Source organism: Herpailurus yagouaroundi, unplaced genomic scaffold (assembly GCF_014898765.1).
Source record: "Herpailurus yagouaroundi ecotype Mexico unplaced genomic scaffold, PumYag 163, whole genome shotgun sequence".
NCBI lineage: Eukaryota > Metazoa > Chordata > Mammalia > Carnivora > Felidae > Herpailurus > Herpailurus yagouaroundi.
In genome coordinates, this window is record NW_024412404.1 from 55,923,803 (window position 1) to 55,945,135 (window position 21,333).

At 53.0% G+C, this 21,333-nt stretch overlaps 1 protein-coding gene and 1 long non-coding RNA gene across 3 annotated transcripts in view; one reads left to right on the top strand and one right to left on the bottom strand.

Annotated features, from left to right (window-relative positions):
* GRK5 (G protein-coupled receptor kinase 5) overlaps positions 1 to 21,333 on the top strand; it is a 221,995-nt gene that overhangs the window by 71,834 nt on the left and 128,828 nt on the right. The gene's annotated exons all lie outside the window — the stretch shown is intronic.
* On the bottom strand, positions 9,998 to 16,556 carry LOC121037299 (uncharacterized). Its single transcript, XR_005793696.1, has 2 exons — positions 15,667 to 16,556; positions 9,998 to 11,323 (listed from the first exon to the last, which is right to left on the bottom strand). It is a non-coding gene; the product is annotated as an uncharacterized LOC121037299 (long non-coding RNA).

Here is a 21,333-nt window from a genome sequence, read left to right on the forward strand (position 1 = left end):
AAAAAAAATTATTAAAAAAAAAAAAGAAAGAAAGCACAGAAGCCATGATGAACTGCTGGGTGGGTTTTCACAGGGCACACACGTCCTGGAACCAGAGCCCCCACCCTGGAGCCTTCTCCAGGCACCATCTGCCCCAAGGTGGTTCTAACACCATGGGTTGGTTTTGCTCACCTTTGAACACTGGATGAGTAGAATCTTATCATGTTTGCCTTTTACATCTGGCTTCCTTTACTCACCCCCGTGTTTGGGATCCAGCCACATGGTTACATGTAGCTGCAGCGGGTTCGTTCTCCTGCGTAGAATCCCACTGTCTTCCACACACCGTTGATGTTCACGGCCGCCCGTAAGTGGCACAGGGTGGGGATTGTTGTTCCTGTCTTACGGAGAAGGAAGCCCACAGCTGGGAGAGGGAGGCAGCCTGCTGAGGTCACGCAGGTCATCAGAGGTGAGCTGGGGCTCCCCCAGAAATGTGTCCCCTTAGTCTCCATTCCCCAGACGCTGAGACAGTGCAGTGAGAACCTTTTCCTCCCATACCATGTAATATGTTCTGGAACTTTCCCCTCCAGTCCCCTCCGTGCTGCAATAGGAGTTAACTTTTACATATTCTTTTGTTTTGGAGAAATGGAGACTCTGTCCTTCACTCCTCTGGGAAATAATTCACATTCCCTGGAAGTCACCCTCGGCTGGCTGGCTGAGGGATGCCAGCCTCCTTGAACTCACCCTCCTTCCAACCCTATAATTATCCATGTTGCTCACCCCCAAGCCCTTCCTTAGTTAGCTGTGATTCCCAAACTGTGAACCCAGCTAGAAAACCTCCAGAGGGTTGGCTTTTCCTGGGAAGGCTGCCTCAGGTGGTCATATTGGGAACCTTTTCCTCAGGCCTAGTGTTGAGGTGGGCACATAGGCAGAGGTGCCTACTTTGTCCTAAAAAATCACTAGGAGGCCCTGTCATTTTCTCCTGCTGTAAACCCCACTCCTGCACAGCCCTGGCACAGGCACAGAAGCCTGCTACTGGAACATTCTGTGCCCCAGCTGCTCCTTATTCTTTGTCTTGAAATGGGACGCCTGTTGTCCCACCCCACCACCGCCTCCCCAGTGCGGCAGCAAAGTGTGTTCATAACTCTAGATATTTATTTCTGGGCCCTAAAGGTCAAACGCCCTTTCGTCTCCTGGAGAAGTCTGGAATTGTGTCACCCTGAGGAGCTGGGAGCGGATTGTTGGTTGAGCGATAGTCCAGATGATAGTGGCTCGGGATGTGTCCCATCTGACAGCCTGCCAAGGAAGTGACTTGATCTTTCTGGGAGTGATTTGTCACCTTTGCCCTAGAAATCGCCAGTGGCGCTTTGGTCCTCCAAAAGCCCCTGGCTCTCCGTATTGACCATGTTTCCTTACAATTGAATCCTGGGTTTTCTGAATTCCCATGCTGGTTTTGCTTTGCAGCTAAGCCTAAACAGCAAACATGTAGCATGCATAGCATTTTTCTCCCTGCCTGTGCCAGTGGCAGACGTTGCTAATCGATTGTGGCACTCCTGTCCACTGAGCCTGACCCCTGTCTTAGGTCCTGGCACTCCAGGCAGCCACGGCCATCTGTTTGGAGCTCGCGGGCTTAGCGAAACCTTTTTGCCATTGTAGCTGCAAGTGGTACAAACAGAAATCCTGCTTTCTGCCCAGGAAACTTGACTTCCAATGAAAGTGACCAGAAATGAATGAAAGATACCTTTTTGAAGCAGTTGTTAGTTGCCTGGACTTTCTCTGGGTGGGAAGGCAGGGAGTGGGTGATGAGGCAGGTCTTGGCTACTGGGTAGTTTGAATTCAGGAGTACACCTTCCTTTAGGATGTCATTTACTGCCTCCAGAATCACACTTTGAAGGAGACTGGAAGATAGTAAAATAAATACCTGGGCTTAGTCCCAGCCTCCTGGGGTCTCATAACTGTGGATGGCTAGTGGAGTCCTCTGGTTACAAATGTGACTTGATACAAGCCCGCACTCTGGAACAGACTCACTTTCTGCTTCCTGAGTGAGACCCCACCTGGCGGAAGGGAGGCTCTTACTGGGGGTGGGGGCAGCCCAAGGGTAGCGGTCACTTTCCCGAGGCCAGGTTTGGTCTGGGCACTCCTTGCTCTGCATGTTTATTTCCAAGGCAGCACTCCAGGGCTCACTGGAGTGCTGACCACCTCCGTTCACAAGAGCTGGTTGTTCGTTTTCTCCAGAGGCGGCTTAGGCTGAGGGTGGGGTCGGGGGCCACGTGGAACCCCGGCGATTCCTCCTGTGGTCCCACCTTTGTTACTCCCCACCTCCCCCCTACCCAGTGCACTGTGTTATTACAGCTGGACTGGCTTGGTGTATCGGCTTCTGGCCAGCCTACCTATTGGTTTAAAACCAGACTTAATCAAAACGCAAATACTTCTTGGGGCCAGAAAGCAGGTCTTTCCAGGCGTTTGAGCAGAGGCAGCAGAGCCCAGGAGCCTGAGGAGAGGGTGGGGCCTGTCAGGCTCCTTGTACACAGAGATCTGGGGTTCCCTGGGGCCTCTATCCAGGGCCTCTAGAGGAGCGCCTGTTGACAGGGTGACCGACGTCCCACCTGCCCCACTGCTGCTTGTGGACGCTATCACTGGGGCAAAGGTTGTTCTGGTGCTGACAGTATCTGCTCCCTTCCTCCTTCCCTGACACCCCTCGCCTTCCCCACCCCCTCAGGGTCAGTGACAGGAGGTAGCATTTCACAAGGGGGAGCTCAAGGCTCAGAGGGGCTCAGATGTGACCCTCTCAAGATTGCTCAGTGAGTAGAGGATGGTCACGTGCATTTATGGAGGGCTAACTTTTCACATGGTCTGGACTCTGAGGCTCAGCAGTGACCAAGGCAGATGCTCTCCCTGCCCTAGGGTGGGGGTGGTAGACTGGCAGTGAACCAGGAAGCAAACAAGATCGTGTCACGTGGAAAGAAACAATTTATAAGTACATAAACAGGAATAATCCCTGATAGTGATAGATACTGTAGAGTCGATGAGATAAAGCAGAATTCGATGAGGGGAGGGGACAGTCTCTGCAAGGGGAAGTGTCACTGTAGAGGGGCCCAGGGAGCCTCCACGGGGGCATAGGATCACAGGGGTCAGAAAGGAGCCATCAGCGGATGGTGGGGCAGGAGGCACACTGGTGCAAAGGCCCGGAGGTGGGCATGAGAAGGAGGTCAGGTGCCCAGTGGAGTGTGCGTCTGGGGCGTGGCAGGGGCCGAGCCGAGAGGCAGGCGGGCGCGGGTCGTGCGCAGGGCGGTTGCACGTTGGAGATCATTGGAGGACTTTAAGTGAGAGAATTCCATGGTGTGCTTTGAGCTCGGCCAACCCTGGCGGCTGGGCGGGGATGGTTTGAAGGGGGCGAGAACAGACAGGTGGGAGAGCAGGAAGGAGGCTGGGCCAGTTGAGTGGCAAGAGAGGATGCTGGCCTGGTCCAGGTGGCAGCAGTGGGGACGGAGGGAGGGAACAGGCAGGTGTTTTCGGGTAGCCCCACAGACTCGGAGATGGACTCAGTGTGGAATGTAAGGCGGGGAGGGCAGGTGAAGATCCGGGGTGTCTCCAGGGTTTGGGGCTGGAGAGGGCTTCTCTGATCCGCTCACCACCCAGGGTTGCACTGTGCCCCGCGTCCCCTCCCCAGGCAGACCCAGGATCCTGGCTTACCCTGAAGTGCCAGTGTGATGCCCGGCTCCTGCGAGTGTCCATCATCCCGCCTGGAGGCAGGCTGGCCAGTGTGATGTTACCCGGAGCTTGGGGATGGGTCTGGACTGCGTTTAGTGCCTGAGAACAGCTTGAGAGGCCGCCTTGGGCACCCCTGGCCGATGGGCGCAGGGAGCGAGATGCGGCCGGCGGAGGAGTGAACCAGGGAGGGGAAAGGCATGGGGAGAAGTGGTTGGTCCTTGGTGACAAGGATGGGACAATAGCGAGAGCGGCGGGGGACGGAGCTCTCACCTTGCACTGAGTTGGGAGCCGTACGTGTTTTCTCAGTTATTCCTCCCAACCCTGAGTGGCAAAGCAAATCTCATTCTCATTCACAGAGGCAGCGAGCAGGGCCCAAAGAGTGTTTGGCCCAGGGTCACCCAGCTAGTGAGTGGCCGGGCTCCCTGACCTGCCCCGACTCCTTAGCCCGTGCCCAGCACCGTCCTCGGTGTCCCATGTTGTCCCATTGCCAGTCGTCTGCTGAGGGCCTGGGTAGGGGTGGGAGCCCGACAACCCACTTCCCCAGGGAGGTGCTCACTCTGTGCACGCGGCTGAGACAGTGCCGACGGGGCATGTATCTCAATGGGAGTCATCTGAGGGCTCCCTTCCCCTTCTCCTCCCTCCCTTTCTTTCCTTCCTTTCCTGGAGGACTTGCTTCTGGGGTCAGGCCTGGTGGCAGCTATAGGGAGAGGGGACCTGTGGGCCTGGGCAGGAGCTCTGCTGGGCCTGCCCTTGAGGGCGTCTGAGCCCCCACAGCTGCCTGGGGCCTGCCACCTGCAGCTTCCTGCCAATGGGTGGGAGGTGGAGTCCCTTCATCAGGTGTGGAGGAACTCAAAGGATTCCCTTAGGGTCTGAGGGTGAAAATAATGCCAGGAGGTTGTTACATCAGGTTTTCTTCAGCAGGGAGGAGGGGTGGTCATTATTCTGACGTCCAGGAGAGGGGGGTGTGATACGCCTACCTTTTCCAAACCGCAGTTCAGGGGCTCTGGCCTGAAAGATGACCATCTCTGTCTTTATGGGGACAGGGTGTGAAACTCTGGGGCTGAATGCTGAGGTGTGGTGCCCTTCATTGCTGCCTTCTCTGTGTCTACCCGCCTCCCTACAGAAACCCCTGGGTGCAGGGTTGCTTCTGCTGCTGACCCACGGCAGACACACAGGAAGTCCTGGTTGGTGGGGCGGGTGAGACCGAACGAATTCCCCGTGGTCTTACATGCTTCCGTCTTGCTGTAGACAGGCACTAGCCAGGCCGGTAGCCGCTTGCCACACGTGGCCATGGAGCCCTTGAAATGTGGCCAGTCTGAACTGGGATGTGCTGTAAGGGTACAATATATACCGGGTGTCAAAGACTTTGTGTGACAAGAAGTAAAAATGCCTCATTAATAATTTTTTATGCTGATTACATGTTGCAGTGGTAATATTTTGGATTTACGGAGTTAAATAAAATATGTTCTTAAAATTAATTTTACTTTTCTTTCCTTTCTATACCTTTTAAAAAATGTTTATTTATTTTGAGAGAGAGAGAGAATGCGAGTAGGGAGGGGGCAGAGAGAGAGGGAGAGAGGGGTAGAGAGAGAATCCCAAGCAGGCTCCACGCTGCCAGCACAGAGCCTGATGCGGGGCTTGAACTCACAAACCATGAGATCATGCCCTGCACCGAGATCAAGAGTTGATGCTTAATGACAGAGCCACCCGGGAGCTCCTCTCTTTCCTTTCTAATTGGCTAGCAGCCAATTTAAAATTGCCTATGTTGGGGCGCCTGGGTGGCGCAGTCGGTTAAGCGTCCGACTTCAGCCAGGTCACGATCTCACGGTCTGTGAGTTCGAGCCCCGCGTCAGGCTCTGGGCTGATGGCTCAGAGCCTGGAGCCTGCTTCCGATTCTGTGACTCCCTCTCTCTCTGCCCCTCCCCCCTTCATGCTCTGTCTCTCTCTGTCCCAAAAATAAATAAACGTTGAAAAAAAAAATTAAAATTGCCTATGTGACTTGTATTATATATCTTTTGGAGCTTCTGACCGTCCAGCTTCCAGGTCTCCCTACTTCAAAGGCATTGATTGAGTGTTCATGTTTGAAAGATCTGGGTTAGAATACTAATTCTACGGTTCCTGGCTATTACCAAAGACAGGACCCTAAGCCTCAGTTTCCTCACCTCTGAAATGAGGATGGTCAGTCAAACCTTACAAGCCAGTGTCAGAATTAAATGGAGGAGGCAGGAAGTGCCTCGTGTGTAGGCCAAGATGTTTCTCAAGGAGGCAGGCTGTGATTCTGGGGGTGTTGGTCAGGTCATGATGGAGTCCTGCTCCTGGGACTTAGGTACAGGCGAGTGAAATAAAAAGGAAAATGAAATCACCACTTTTCACCGTTCCTCAGTTTCCTCATCTGTCAGAGCCAGAACTGACTTGTCGAGTTGTGGGATTGGGGCGGGTCAGCCTGTAAAGAGCGTCCTTTGGCAACAGCACCTAATGGCTGTTATTATTTTTGTTTCCTTGGCCGCCCCCCACCCAGTTTTCTGTATCCAGCACTTTCTCTTGAAGCTTTAGAAACAGAGACTTTAAGTGATTGGTAGCAAGCGAAGGCACACAGCTCAGACCTGCTCCTTGGCCTGACCTCAAGGTCAGGTGTGGCCAGCAGGTGGGGGCTGGTCCATTCCAGCTGTGCGGGGATACAAGGGAGGAGGTACAAACTCTGGCTCTCGGGGTTCCCAGAGCATCAGCATGGCCGTGGCAAGTGCCGCCCAGACCTGCCGTGGTGGCACAGGAGCTGGTGCCTGGCCATGAGGAGCCGTGGGAGGGCCCGGGTGAAGGTCTCCTTAACCTCACCTTGTGAGTGAGGGTACACTGAGGGTCTGGCCCAGAGCCTCTGGCCTTCCAGTTCCCAGAGCTCCCTTCATCAGGGCACAGGGCTTTCAGATGTGGCAGGAACCCGGGGGCAGAGCAGGGGGCAGGTGGAAAGATGTGTCGGGTTCATCTCTGAGTCCTGAGTGGAAAGGAACACAGCATAGCCTGCTTCTGGGGTGATGCCTTTGCTCGGTCATTCATTCAAATACTTTCTTCTTTACAGACACTTCACTGGGCGCCAGGCAGTGTCCTGGGCACCGATCACTGGTGGCAAAAGGGATGTGGTCCCTGTTCTCTTGCAGGGAAACCTAATAAAGACACAGATTATGACATGTGCTTTAAAGGAAAGACTGGGGAGCAGTGGGAGAGAGGCAAGTGGAGACATAACTCTTGGGTTGACAGAAAGGGGGTTTAGGGAATGATGTGACGCTAAGTGAGACCTGAACACGTGGCCAGTGAAGCGGGGGCGATGTGTCTCAGAGTGCTCAGAGAAGCCTTATTTGTGATGGTAAACATTTGGAAATAATAGCCTACGTGTCTCTCAATACAGAGTGAATGAATTATTTTGACGAAACCTATGTGAATGCGTATTGAAAAAATTTTATTCTCTTTAACCTTGAAATATGTCGTTAAAAACAATGAAACGGGAAGTATATATCTGGCAGAGGGAATGACGTGTGCAAAGGCCCTGAGGCAAGAAGATATAACTTTCTCAGTGAGGAAATAAGTGAAGGCCTGGCTTTTGCCCTGGAGGCCACCCCACTTTGGGCCTCTTTCTGTTCAAAAGCTGCCCCTGAGACCAGGAAAGACCCTGTACAGAACCTTATGAAGACCTTTCTAGGAGGAGCCCTTGGAGTCAGTTTGAGGACAGTGTGATGGTGGGGGAAATTGAACCATTGGGGCAGTGCCTGTCTGGGCCAGATTTATGGGAGGGGAAAGTCTTTGGGGTGAGTCAGCCCTCTGGCTGGAAGAAACAGAGCCTAACTGAGCTTCCGCCAAGGACCCACGGTGATCCCTGTCTCCTTCTAGGGAGGCATTTTGCCTGCGAAACAGGCGATCTGAGTGAAGTGAGTCACTGTGTTCCCCCCTCTGTTAATCACAGACACCTCTGAGCAGGTCTGTTCAGCCTGAACTGCACTCACTGATGAACTGTGATGCCTAGACAGGCAAGTTGGACACGTGCCTCAGCTTTGTGTCCATGCACGGCTGGCTCTTCTAGGACTCTCTGAAAGTTAGTCAGGGCCTCCCAGACCCCGGAAACCTGGATTGCACAGAGAAGACCACAGATCTGTCCAGCACCTTGCTTTTCTGATGTGGAAACGGAGGCCCAAAGGTGTCCAGTCTGAGGTCACATAGAGAGACAGGGGGCCTGGCTGCCATTTGTGCTCCAGAGCACTTTCTCTTGGCCCTGAACGTGGGTCTCTATGTCCCTAGCCAAGGTTAGTCCTGTTGACCTCTTTTGGGGAAAGATGCATTGTGTCTGACTCTGACCCCTGAGCCTGGTGGGTGGGGTGGGAACCATACATGTGAGGGTCTGGCCGGGGCCTCTGCACCTGCAGATGTTTCCTGCAGCTGTTCTGCTGGGGAGCACTTCCCTCCCCCACTGTGTGACTCTGGCTGCTGTGTCCTTTAGTAGGTACTGGGCGTAGGGCAGGGTGCCAGGGGGCCATGATCACCCTGCCAGACCCTCCTTCAGGCTAGTACGTATCGGGTGGTGGTTAAAGGGTAACGGGGAGTTGCCCGAGAAAATACTGTATGACCTGGTGATTCACTTCTCCTCTCTGGGCCTCTTTGTCCCCAGCTGTTCAGTGAGGGGCAGGGCTGGGTGATCACCAAGGTCCCTCCCAGCTCTGACATCCATTAGTTCTGACTCTGGTGGAGTGGAGGGGATAATTACAGCCTTCTCTCACTGAGCTATCTTCACTGTGCCAAATGCTTTACACACATCATGTCCTGACTCCTATGTCTGTGAGGCACACAGGAGTCAGTTGAAGCAAAGAGAGGTTGAGTGATATGCCGAGAGTGGCACAGCTAGTAGAGGACACAGCTGGGATTTAAACCCAGGCAGCCTGGCTCTGGAACATATGGTCTTAATCATCACTGTGCCAGGCTGAATAAGGGCCCTTCAAAGATGTCGACATCCACACGCAACCGGAGTGTGTTACTGACATGGTGAAAGGGACTTTTCAGATGTGATAAAGTGAGGGATCTTGAGACGGGAGGTCATCCTGATTATCCAGGTGGGCCCAATGTAATCACAAGCGTCCTTACAATAGAGAGACTGAGGAAGATTGGACTACAGAGCAAGAGGCCAGAGTGGTGATGCTCAAAACCAGGTGACTGCTGGTTTTGAAGATGAAGGAAAGGACCATGAGCCACGTAACGCAGGATGGATGGCCTCTGGGAGGTGGAGAAGGTGAGAGCACAGAGTCTCCTCCAGAGCCTCTTGCACCTACTTGCACCTTGATTTTAGCCCAGTTTGACTTCCAAAACTTCAGCATAATAAATTCATGTTATTTTAAGCCACTGAGTTTGCAGTGATTTGTTACAGCATCGATAGGAAGCTAAGTCACCCACGTTCCACTTGCTGTCGCCCTGTGGCAATCTCTGCTTTTTGTATTTGGGTTTGATTCTGAATTTCTAAGGGTAGAAATCTCATCTGCCAAATAGAGCTCTCCTTGGCCATTTTACAGTGAAGGAAGCATATTTTAGGGGAAGACTTTGTAAGGCCAACTGCCTTGTCCCTGTTTACTCTGCTGTGTAATGGAATTAGGAGGAGAAGGTACAGAGGGAACATGGTCATGGGGGGCCTGGGACCCCAGTATAGAGCCTGCCTCTGCAAGTCCCCAGGTAGACGCTCCACTTCCCCAACCACTGTCTTTAGTCTCCTCTGAGCGGTCCTGAACACTGTGTGCCTGCCACATCTTTGTGGGCCAAGCAAGCAGAGCCAGAGCCAAAGTCTATGACAGCAGTAGGTGGTGGGCTAGTCCTCAGATCCTTGCAGGGAACACAGGTGGTTCCTGGGCTTATGGTTCAGGCTCATGGTTCATTCTCAGGTACAGTGTGCTCCTGGTGGAAGTAGCCCATGAACTTTACTGGGTCAAGAATTTACATATCCTCTAAAGGAAACAGTTCTTTCCACAGAGATGCTGCCTTGAGCTGATCTTTAAGGACAAAGTGCCGGCTCCGTAGACCCCAAGGTGAGGCCCTCTGGTTGCTTCCGGGAGCACACAGACATCCCCAGAATGTGGCTTTACTGCTTTCAGATCCATCACAAGGACCCATAGGACCTGAGAACTCCTCCACCCAGCTCCTTGTCTGGAGAAACTGAGGCCCAGAGAGGGGAAGGCACACCTAGGCTCTCATGGCTAGTTAGTTAATGGTTTCCTTGATGGAGATTCCAAGGTCTCAAACGACAGGGGATTTTTCTGGGATCACATTAAGACAGGAAATGCATTTATTCATTCATTTAACAACATTTTATTGGATACTTGCTTGGTGCCAGGCACTGGGTACAGTCATGGTGCCAGCTTCCAAAAAAGTAGCCTAAGGGATAGAGAGGAGTGGATGGTAATAAGCAGGATTAATAGATAAATGAATAAACTAATTTCAGGCCATTATAGTTTGTAAAGGGAATTCACAAGACATAGCGATGGGGAGTACTGATGGGGAATCATGCTCAGTAGACAGGGTGATCAGTGAAGACCCCTCTGAGGAGGTGATTTCTCAGCTGGAAAGTGAAGGTAGGGCGATGGGAAGAGTGTTTCAGGCTGAATAAACAGCCAGGACATAGGCTCCGAGTGGGGAGAGCTGATGTATATGAGAAACAAAAGACAGCCCAGTGCAGCTGGAGCAGAGTGGACCAGGAGATGAGGCCAGGGAAGGGAGGCAAGTGGGCTTTGGCCTGAAGGACCTTATGGCTCATGGCAAAGAGTTCAGGTTTCATCCCATGGGCCACGGGGAGCCACTGGAGGGACTGGAAGTAGTTTGCATTTGTAGAATGCTATAGGCTGCAATGGGTCAGGCAGAAACCAGATGGAGGCAGAGAGGCCAGTCTGCAGTCATCCTATGAGATGTGATGGTGGCTTGGCCCGTGGCAGTGGCCGTGGAGGAGAAGGGAGATGGCAGAGTCAATACGTCATTTAGAAGTAGAATCCATAGGACTTGATGGATGGTTGCAGGCAGAAGGCGGTGTTAGTTAACTGTACTTGTGTAACAAATTGCTCTAAACTTAGCAGTTTAGAACAACAAACATTTGTTGTCTCGTGGTTTTTGTGGGTCAGAAATTTGGGAGCAACTTAGCTGGGTGGTTCTCACTCAGGGTCTTTTATGCGATTGCAGACAAGATGTCGGCTGGGGCTGCCATCATCCGAAGGCTTGAATGGGGCTGGAGGCTCCACTTCCAAGGGGGCTCATTCACATGGTTGGCAAATTAATGCTGGCTGTCTGCAGGAGGTCTCAGCTCCTCCCCACATGAGCCTCTTCATAGGTCTGCACAAGTGCCCTTCACAAGAGTGATCCAAGAGAGCAGGGAGGAAGGCACACTGACTCTCATGACCTAGCCTCGGAGTCATACTCCATCACTTCTGCCACATCCTGTTGATTACACAGGTTCAGTATGGGAGGGGACCATGCAGGCTATGAATACCAGGAGGCAAGAATCACTGGGCCATCTTGGAGGCTGCTTACCATAGAGGCCAGGAGGAGGATGGAATGAGGAACGACACATAGGTTTTTGGCCTCAGTGCCTGTATGAATGGTGGTGCCATCTGCCAAGAGGGAGAAGCTGGGGGAGGAAGCACGGATGAAGGTAGATGGGAATCAAGAACTCTCTCCTGGACCCCAGTTTGGGAGACTTCATCTCTGCATTGGAAACTCTTTTCTCTGTAGCTGTCTCTGTGCTGCACCAATTTTGGGCTTCTGTGGCCTCAGGCTTTGGGGGAATGTTCTGAGGGGTCAGTTCTCATGTGTCTCTTGAGATAACTCCACATCAGCCTCGTGGGCTGGGAGTTAAGAACCAGGCATTCTCGGGTTCAAATCCCAGCTTAGCCACTTAGCGGCTGTGTGAACCTGGGCCAGATACTTGGCTTCTCTGGGCTTGTTTCCTCATGTGCACAGTAAGTCAACTTTGCTGTGGTGTCCTAAGGCTCAGAGAAAATGGAGCACTCAGACCAGGGCCTGGCCCTCCCTTTCCTCTTTGTACCTCAGACCTCCCAGCCCTGTATGGGCAGTTGTATCTACACCACAGCATACCCAGGTCGCTGGATGGATAATGATTGGGAGGGCTTTCTAAAGAATCTGTTCAGCTTCTTTTAGGTAGGTGATGCAAAAATTCTGGGGGCAGCAGAAGTAATTATTACTCACAGGGAAATGCAAATATTTTTATGAATATCGTATGAAAAACTGGGGCATTTTTTTCATGAGCAAATAGTCCTGTTTATTTCTCCAACAAAATAGCCACAGCTGGGCCGCTGGAGCCAACTTACAGCTGCCAGTGGCTTTTCTCCGGGGTCAGCTCACACCCCCCTCTCCCCCCCACCCAGCCTTTCTCTTCCTTAACCGAAAGAAAACATAGTGAAGACAAAAGTAACCAAATTTGGGCTTTGCTGAGAGAAGAGGATTACTTTTGCAGTGAAAAGTTAGTTTTTGTGGCCAAACTTTCTCAACTGTGAAAACCGGTGTGGACAAAGTGTAGTAAGCCCCAAAATACATTTGAAATACGGTTTTCCTTGGAAAGGACATTTTTAAGAAGGTCATCAGTGTTTGCAAGAGGATGAGGTGTCTGCTTTCACTTGAAGGAAATTTCTCTCAAGCCCTGAAGAGACACAGAGGAATGGAGCAAACAGTGGAAAGCCCCAGGGAGGGGAGGGGAGGTCTGGGGGGGCCAGGATGGGGAGCGGCAGGGTTTAAATCATGTTAGTGCCTACCTGGTACCTGGTGCGGCGCTAGGGTTTTAAGCCTGTGCTCTGTCTGACCCTTACAAAGGGCTTCTGGATGTTTTCCAAATCAGAAAACTGGCCCAGAGAGGTTGGCGAGGTGGCCTGGGGCCACTCAGGCCACGGACAGAGGCATCAGAAGTCCCACGCTGCCCATTTGATGAGAGCCCCCACCCTGCCTTTCTGCGCTGCCCATGGAGAAGGGGCTCTAAGTTCAGGGTTGGGAGAGCTGACATAACTGAGGGGAAGGGCAGGAGAGGCTGTCTGCACCCTGCCCCCTCCCAGGGAAGGCAGCTGGATTCCCATTTTGAGGGAGGAAAACACAAGCTCAGAAAAGGCTATGGTGTGTGGTATGGTTTTTTGTTTGTTTGTTTGTTTTGAAGTCCATTTGGAAACCACCTCTTCTCTTCTGGCCCTGCCTCTCTGTCTATCCATCTACTTATAAGTGATTTATTGAGCCTTTACTATGTGTCGAGCACTGTTCGAGGTGCTTGGGAAATAGCAGGGAATAAAACAAGATTCCTGCCCTCATGAAGCCTACATTCCAGTGGAAGGAGGGGCAGAGATAGGTGACAAACAATGGACAGAATAAAGGAGCCACACAGAATGCTACAAGGTCATGGGTGTAACACAAATGAAAAAGTAAAAGGGTTCCGGGCAAAGGGAACAGCAAGAACAGAGAAATTCAGGCAAACTAAGACCCTGGGGCCAAATCCAGTCCGCTGTCTGCTTTTGTAATAAAGTTGTATTGGAACACAGCCCGTTTGTTCACAGATTGTCTGTGACCTAGAGACTCCATGTGGCCCTTACAGAAGATGTTTGCTGACTCCTGAGCTAGAGCAGAGGTCCTCAGGTGGGAAGGTACCCAGGGCATCTGAGGATTTTGAGGAGAGTGTGGTGTGAGGGAGGGAGTCGGGGCAGGTGAGGTCAGAGAGGAAATGGGTCCATATCATGGAGGCATGATTTCCCTGTGGTACCCTCTGACAGACATGGGATAGATGCTGACATCCTGCTGATGGGAAAGTTGTGTGTGTGTGTGTGTGTGTGTGTGTGTGTGTGTGTGTGTGTGTGTTGGGGGGAGGAGTGGTATGATGGACAGATGGCTGCACTTGGAGTCAGAAGAAAGACCTGGGCTTGAGACCTGCTGTCTGTCCCTGGCCCACTCAGTGTTCTCAGTTCTCTTATCGACACAAGTCATGTAGATAGCGTGTTGATGGTGGCAGTGGTGGGCAACTGGGTGGTGGTGACAATGCCGGTGGTGGCAGTGGGGGGAGGAGGGCGTTCTCGTTAGTGATGGTGATGGTGGTGATGGCTTCGTGGGGATGGTGGTGGTAGGGGTGGTGACAGTGATAATGGTGGCGGTGATGATGGTGATGTTGATGTTGGAGGTGAGGATGGTGGCGGGCGATGGTTGTGGGGATAGTGGTGATGAGGATGGTGGGGGGCGTGGCGACGGTGGTGGTGGTGACCATGGCTGCATTTAGTGAGCCCCTACTCTATGCTGAGAACTTTGCACGCTTAGCTCTAATTCTTAACCCAGCCGAACAATTGCATAGCAGCCTCATCCTCTGCCGGAGAAAACACCGAGTGACTTAGCGAGACCACGCAGCCGCTGTGTGGCATGGCTCAGGTGACAGTGCAGGTGACAGATAAGTACCCACGTATCACATCGCAGTGAGGAAGCCTCGAGGCAGTGCACATGCGAGTCCCTGGTCCACAGCCCAGCTGTCACTCAGGGGCGGCAGCCTTTGGTCGAGGTGGCCCAGTCTCCGCCCCGCCCTCAGCAGCAAGCTTTCCTAGGAGGGCCTGTGCCCTTGCCTCCCCGCCCTGCCAAAGCCACACCAGCGGCCTCCTTTCTCGCAGGCTCAGTGAGCTGGAGAGGGGCCATGTCTCCCTGTCCCCATGGCTACCGTTTACCAGGCCTGGTGTTGGTTTGGGTTTTCCTAATTTGAGGTTGTGGGATCCTTCTGGTGGTGGCTGAGGTTTTTCTTCTCTGGAAACCCCACTGTGGTGAGGCCGTGAGGGGGGCCCGGAGGTGCTGGGACCTGCCCACAGGCCACAGGCCCCACGTGGCTTGTGCCACCCTCCGTGTTTCATGCCACTTCCACACTGCACTTCCGTTCAAGGGCATGCTGGACGTTTCAGGTTCTCGCGGCTGCAGCTGCGGCTCGGGGAGACGTTCTGGGGTCGGATAACTGTGGGTGTTTGCCTCCCCACGTCCTCCGGGCCTGGGGTGTGCGAATGCCCACCGTGGTTTTTGCCCGCCTTCCTGGTGGGGGCAGGGAGTCCCCTGAACAAAGGGAGCCCCCAGCTAAGCAGCTGAGCTCAGCTCCCAGGCGGGTTAACAGGGCCTGGAAAGGCCTTCAGTCTCTCTGCCTTCTCTCTTCGCTGACTCTGGGCAGGTGGCTCCTTGGGCTGGCTGCACCTGCACCAGACTGGCAACCTTTTGAATGGAGCCTGGGCTCAAGCCTGCCTTCTGGGCCTATCCCTTAGGTCTCTGGAGTGAGAAGAAGGGTCAGTGTCTGCTGGGTGGTGACGCTGTGGGTTGTGTCGGGCTGTGGAAAGCAAGCAGTCTTGGGCGGAGAGGGGCTCAGTGCCCCCCCACTGCTTCCCCCTCTGGCCCACCCCTGGGGGTCCTATGCCAGCTAGGAAGGTGCAGAACACACTCGAAGACCCTAGGCTCCATGATGCTTCCTGAGGGGCCGTGGACTGGGTCCAGCATGAACAGCACAGTCTCATCTCAGGAGATTCTGGGCCAGAGATGCCTTTGGCGGCCCCAGGTTACATTTTCCTCCAAACATTCCAATCAGCGGGTAGTTATCGGGGCATCTCCACCCACCCTGTCCCAGGCACCACCAGATCCTGACCTCCCAGCTCCAGCACTTTGGGACAGTGTGGTAGTGGAGGAACTGAGGGCAGGAGGCATCTAGAAACTTCACAGAGGAGGGCGCCCTGAGGCAGAGACCACGCAAGTGCTGCGGGGCCCAGCTGGGTCCTATAATTGGAAGTTGCCTTGTTCGGGGCTGGATGAAAAGAGACTTTGAACCAGTGAGATGCTGCACACCCGCCTCATCAGCTTCAGCCGGGGGGCCGCTCTGGTGGTGGCAAAGGCGGCTGAGCCCGGCTGGATGGGACAGAAATATCAGTGCTGGGAGGGCAAGGGTAGGAGGCAGCAGACGCAGGGGTAACCTACCTTATCAGAAAAACCGGCCTCCTCCGCTTTGCCCGTGGCCTCTGAGAACACTCCCAGCCTCCCCGTGGCGGCATTTTCTGGAAAGCCAGTCCTGCTGGCAGTGCTTTGGAAACCGAGTCTTGAAAGCTCACCTGGGTAGAAAGGACTTGAACAGATTCTTTAGCCCCACAGACGTCACAGGTGAAATTGTAACACTACCTTCCACTTGACTGGCCAAGAGTGGGTGAGTCATCGGCCTCTTGTGCTGGGAACACAGAGAGAGATCCTTCCCATGTACAGTCACCAGGATACTCGAGAACTTCCCAGACCTTGATCAAAGTGTGTCGAGAGAGGCTCCTCCACTTTTCATGCTCCCCGCATCCCCTAAGTGTTGTAAAGACCTGCTTTACCACATAATTTGGATTTCTAACAGGTTTAGTCCCTTGCGTTAGCATAATGCTGACTTTTTCCGAGCCTTGTGGCCCCCAGCAGCCTACAGGCCATCCGCTGGAGGGAAGACCTTGTGGCAGCAGGAGGAAGAAGGGGCCCCAGTGGGAATCTGGGGGCTCCTGAAGCCTGCGCTCCTTCCCACCACGGCCCGTGCCTTCAACCGGCAGCACCCAAATGTTCTAGAAGTGAGGGTGGTTGCTTCTGTGGTCTTGCCCAGCCCGCCTATGGTGATGTCCGGCACTGCTGCCGTGGGGGCTTCTGTTCCGAACGTTCGAGCCCGAGCCCCAGGGAGGTCTGCTGCTTGGCCAGCCTGCCTTCTTGCCCCGGGGCCTCCTTTCCGCAAGGGCCAGAACTGAGTGGATTGTGCAGAGTCTAGGCTGGCCCATGACCTGTGACCGGGACTTTAGAATCAGGGTTCTGGGGGCACCTGAGTGGCTCGGTCGGTTAAGCGTCTGACTTCGGTTCAGGTCATGATCTCACGGCCTGATCTCACGGCTGGCGAGTTCGAGCCCCGCATCAGGCTCTGTGCTTATGGCTCAAAGCCTGGAGCCTGCTTCAGATTCTGCGTCTTCCTCTCTCTCTGCCCCTATCCCACTCATGCTCTGTTTCTCTCTCTCTCAAAAATAAATAAACATTAAAAGAATCAGGGTTCTGGGAGGCAGGTGGTGAGCCAGGCCAGGGGGACCTAAGGACTCGGGGTCCTTGACAGCTACAATACATTTCTTTCTTTCTTTTTTTTTTTTGAATTTTAATTTTATTTTTTATTTTTTAAAATTTACATCCAAATTAGTTAGCATCTAGTACAACAATGATTTCAGGAGTAGATTCCTTAGTGCCCCTTCCCCATTTAGCGCATCCCCCCTCCCACAACCCCTCCAGCAACCCTCAGTTTGTTCTCCATATTTATGAGTCTCTTCTGTTTTGTCCCCCTCCCTGATTTTATATTATTTTTGTTTTCCTTCCCTTATGTTCATCTGTTTTGTCTCTTAAAGTCCTCATAGGTGGGGCGCCTGGGTGGCGCAGTTGGTTAAGCGTCTGACTTCAGCCAGGTCACGATCTCGTGGTCCGTGAGTTCGAGCCCCGCGTCAGGCTCTGGGCTGATGGCTCGGAGCCTGGAGCCTGTTTCCGATTCTGTGTCTCCCTCTCTCTCTCTGCCCCTCCCCCGTTCATGCTGTCTCTCTCTGTCCCAAAAATAAATAAAAAAACGTTGAAAAAAAATTTTTTTTAAATAAAGTCCTCATAGGAGTGAAGTCACATGATTTTGTCTTTCTCTGACTAATTTCACTTAGCAGAATACCCTCCAGTTCCAACCACGTAGTTGCAAATGGCAAGATTTCATTCTTTTTGATTGCCGAGTAATACTCCATTGTATATATATACCACGTGTTCTTTATCCATTCATCCATCGATGGACATTTGGGCTCTTTCCATACTTTGGCTATTGTTGATAGTGCTGCTATAAACATGGGGGTGCATGTGTCCCTTCGAAACAGCACACCCATATCCCATGGATAAATGCCTAGTAGTGCAATTGCTGGGTCGTAGGGTAGTTCTATTTTTAGTTTTTTGAGGAACCTCCATGCCGTTTTCCAGAGTGGCTGCACCAGCTTGCCTTCCCAGACAGCTACAATACATTTCTGATACTAACTACCCCAGAGTTTTAGCACAGACTGCACAGATGAAGGGCACAGTCCCAGAGACTGACCTCCCTTCAGACCCCAGCAGCAAGTTTGGGGGTCCTGGGCTGCACGCACTTCTGACCGGCAGGCTACAAATTCAGGGATTCTCTCACCCCCTCAGGCTGATAATTCACTAGAATGACTCACAGACCTCAGATCACTTTACTTACAATGTTGTTAGAGCAAAAGGACACATCCAAACCAGCAAACGTGAGAGATGCATAGGGCAAGGTCTGCAGGAGACGCATCACTTTCCCGGCAGCAGCCGGCGGATTCACCTGAGCCTGGTGCCTAGAGCTTTTACCGGGGGTTTCATTACTTAGGCGGGAGTGATGGAATCGTTGGCCATGGGGTTGAGCCCAATCTCCAGTTGCTCATCTCTCCCTGGATAGTATCACCAGGCTCAGAACCTACCCGATCATATGGTTGGTCATTCTGGTGTGGTCACCCCACCTTAAGCCATCTTGTTAGCATAGACTCTGGTATGGTTTTGGGGACCCCGCATGAATAAAAATGCCATTCTGTCACTTGGAAAATTCCAAGGACTTAGAGGTCACCATCCAGGAACCAGAGACAAAGGCCAAATTCTTCATTGTACACCAGTGGCCAGCTGGGCCTGTGCAAGGCGGTGAGTGAGCCTGGTATGGTCTGCAGAGGGGCAGCTGGTGGAGTGAGGGGCAGACACCCCAGCCCCAGCTTCTCCATGTCTCCATGGCCTTCTTATTCCCAAAACCCAGCTGCTCTTGGCTGCCTTTCCTTGGATTCTTAGAGGCCCCCATGATCCTGGTAACAATCCCCTTTGCAGGTCAACTCAAATGAGTTTCTCTTCCTGCTAACCTTGGCTGGAACTGTATTCACCAATACTGTTTTTCGATTTGAATTGACAAGTCTTTCCTAGAGGAACATACTCTGTGGGAAAATATTCTCCCTCCTCAGAGCCCTCGAAACACATCAGGTCCTCTGTGGACCCCAGCAAGCCTGTCTCCAGAGGTGGTTCACTCCTCTCTGGGATCCATAGAACAGTCAAGGTCCAGAGGCTGTCAGAATGCAGAGGCACATGGTAGGGGAAATGTGTACTTACTGTTGGTACAGGAGGGATTTGTGGGGGTTCCTGTCCAGCTTGTTAGGAGCCAGGCCATGGCCTGGGGGCATGGAATAGGGTTCCCTGAGACTGGCTCCCCCACCTGGACCCTTATGGGCCAGCACTGAGCACGTTGGAAACAGGAGGGCCCTTGTACAGTTTGCCTCTCGCCCTGGCTGGTGGCCTGGTAAGTGGCTCAAGCTGATTCAAGTCAGGCAGGTTGCAGGGACCTCGGTGCTTGTCAGGCAGATCTCAGGATCACTGAATATGGGGGCTGGGAGGAACACTTATGGTGGTTTGTCCCAACTTTGCTGTGTCTCTTCAAATCCTTTTTTAGAGAGAGAAATTCCCAGAGAGAGTTATTCCATCTCCCATGTCCCATGTGATGTTCAGGGACTTTCTCTGAATTTAGGGCAGTGGTTCTCAAGCTTGACTGAGCATCAGAATCACCTGGAGGGCTCATTAACATACAGGCTGCTGGGTGCACTCCCAGAGTTTCTGAGTCAATAGGTCTAGGGTGGGGCCCGAGAATCTGCATTTCTAACAAATTCTCCAGTGATGCTGATGCTGCCAGTCCAAGAGCCACACTCAACCTCAGATTCAAGGGCATGAAGGAAGGTTTTTCCACCAAATGCATGGAAGCTTCCCCTGATGAACTGCTCGTTGGTCAGCAGGGAAGAAAGAACTTTAGACTGAGAGTCTGGCACCTGGCTCCTGGCTCAGGTTGTGACACGGCCGCTTGAGTGATTTAAGGCAAGGTTTTTGCCTCTCTGAGACTATTTTCTCACCTGCAAAAGGGGTTCCGTAGCAGGACCTGCCTCATGGACTCGATGTGAGAATTAAGTGCGATGATGTCATAGCTGATTGTCCCCTGACCCCAAGAGCACAGGAAGTGTCACGTTGCTTCACTTTCCGGATCAAATATATCATACCATAAGGTTAATGAGAATTCCAGGGCCAGTTGTTTTGCAGAGGTCTGTCCCACTTCCTTCCAAGGATGGGAAGAGATGCTCCAGGGCCCGAAGGAGTCCGGCCAACGAGATCACAGACCATCGGGGTCACTGCCGCCGCTGGTTTTGTCAGTGTCCTTCGGAGGAGGAGCCTCTGCTGGCAGTTCCACTCGGCTGTGCCTGTCTGGCCACGGGGCTGGAGGCTCCTCATTGCTCAGAAGCTGTCATCGCTGGGATCCAGCTGCCACAGAGCCAGAGCCCTCCTCCATACCCTTCCCCCCACCCCCCGGAGTAGACATGGGTCCACCTTGCTCTGCCCCCTCTCGTTCTCAGTGCTGTCTTCTCTCAGTCCTCTGCTCTCACGGCACAAATACCTCCCTCTGGCACAGTACAAGCAACAAGAATAACAGTAAGCCAGCTTCTCCCCCCATAGTGACAGCTCTCTTGTGGCAGTTTATTTGGGGTGATCCTTTTATTGTTCCCTGGGGGTATCCATGGGAGCACAAGAAATGAGTGCGTGGCCCATGCTTAAGACATGGGAGCCACTATTACTTTGCCTTTTGTCCCCAAGTCCCACACTCCACTCCCTGCTAAGACTTGCCCTCCTGCCAGAGGAGCCCCCCAGCCCTCTCTGTTGGCTGCCTCTCTCCTGCCCTGCCACCCCCTTATCACACTTCCCTTAGCTGCACCCTCCCCCGCCCCCCCCTGCCCCGGGTACACCTGTGTGAGGCCATAGCTGGCAGTGGAGGGGGACGCTAGGGACTAGAGAAAGCAGCAATGATTTGCTAAGCAATTTCCTTCCTGCAAGCTGCCCCCTCCCTCCTATGGGGCCAGTTGGGGATGAGGTCCAGAGTCAGAGAAGACTCCCATCTTCCCATTGCCCACCTTTCTCCAGGCTTTGCCTTGAGAAAAGGCAAAACTCTTTCCCGTTCCAGGATCAAGACCTGCCATCTTGATCCTTTGGTGCTTTTCCTCAGAACCGTGGGCTGGCAGACTTCAGCCCATGTCCCCCAGCATCTTGGCCTCTTCCCCTTCCTGTCTGGCCCCCTGGTCCCTGTTGCTGCCATCCCCTTCCCAGCTGGAGCTGCTCCCCCCCCCCCCCCCCCCCCCCCCCACCGCCTGCCAGGCCACCCCCATGGTCTCTGCTCTTTGAAGCCTGGAATGAACTGGATGTCCCTGAGGGCAGGGACCATGTCCAGTTCACTGATTGTTTCTGGCACGTGAAAGATAAACTATGAGCAGCAGTGGGTCAGATGGTAAAGCAAATAAAACCCAAAGCTGCTCAAGACAGGAAATGGCTGGGAGTTCATTCATTGATCCCATTAATTCCTCTCCCTGAGCCTCTGGCTTCTCATCTGTGAAATGGGGCTAATGCCACCTTAGTGAACACCAAACGCACAGAACCCAGTTCAGTGCTAACCTCAGACTGCTGGGGGTAGGGTGGGGTGGACATTGTCATTTATTCCGGCAAACATTCATTTACCCAGTCAGTCATCCTAACTTAATGAAAGCTTGTGATTAACCAGGC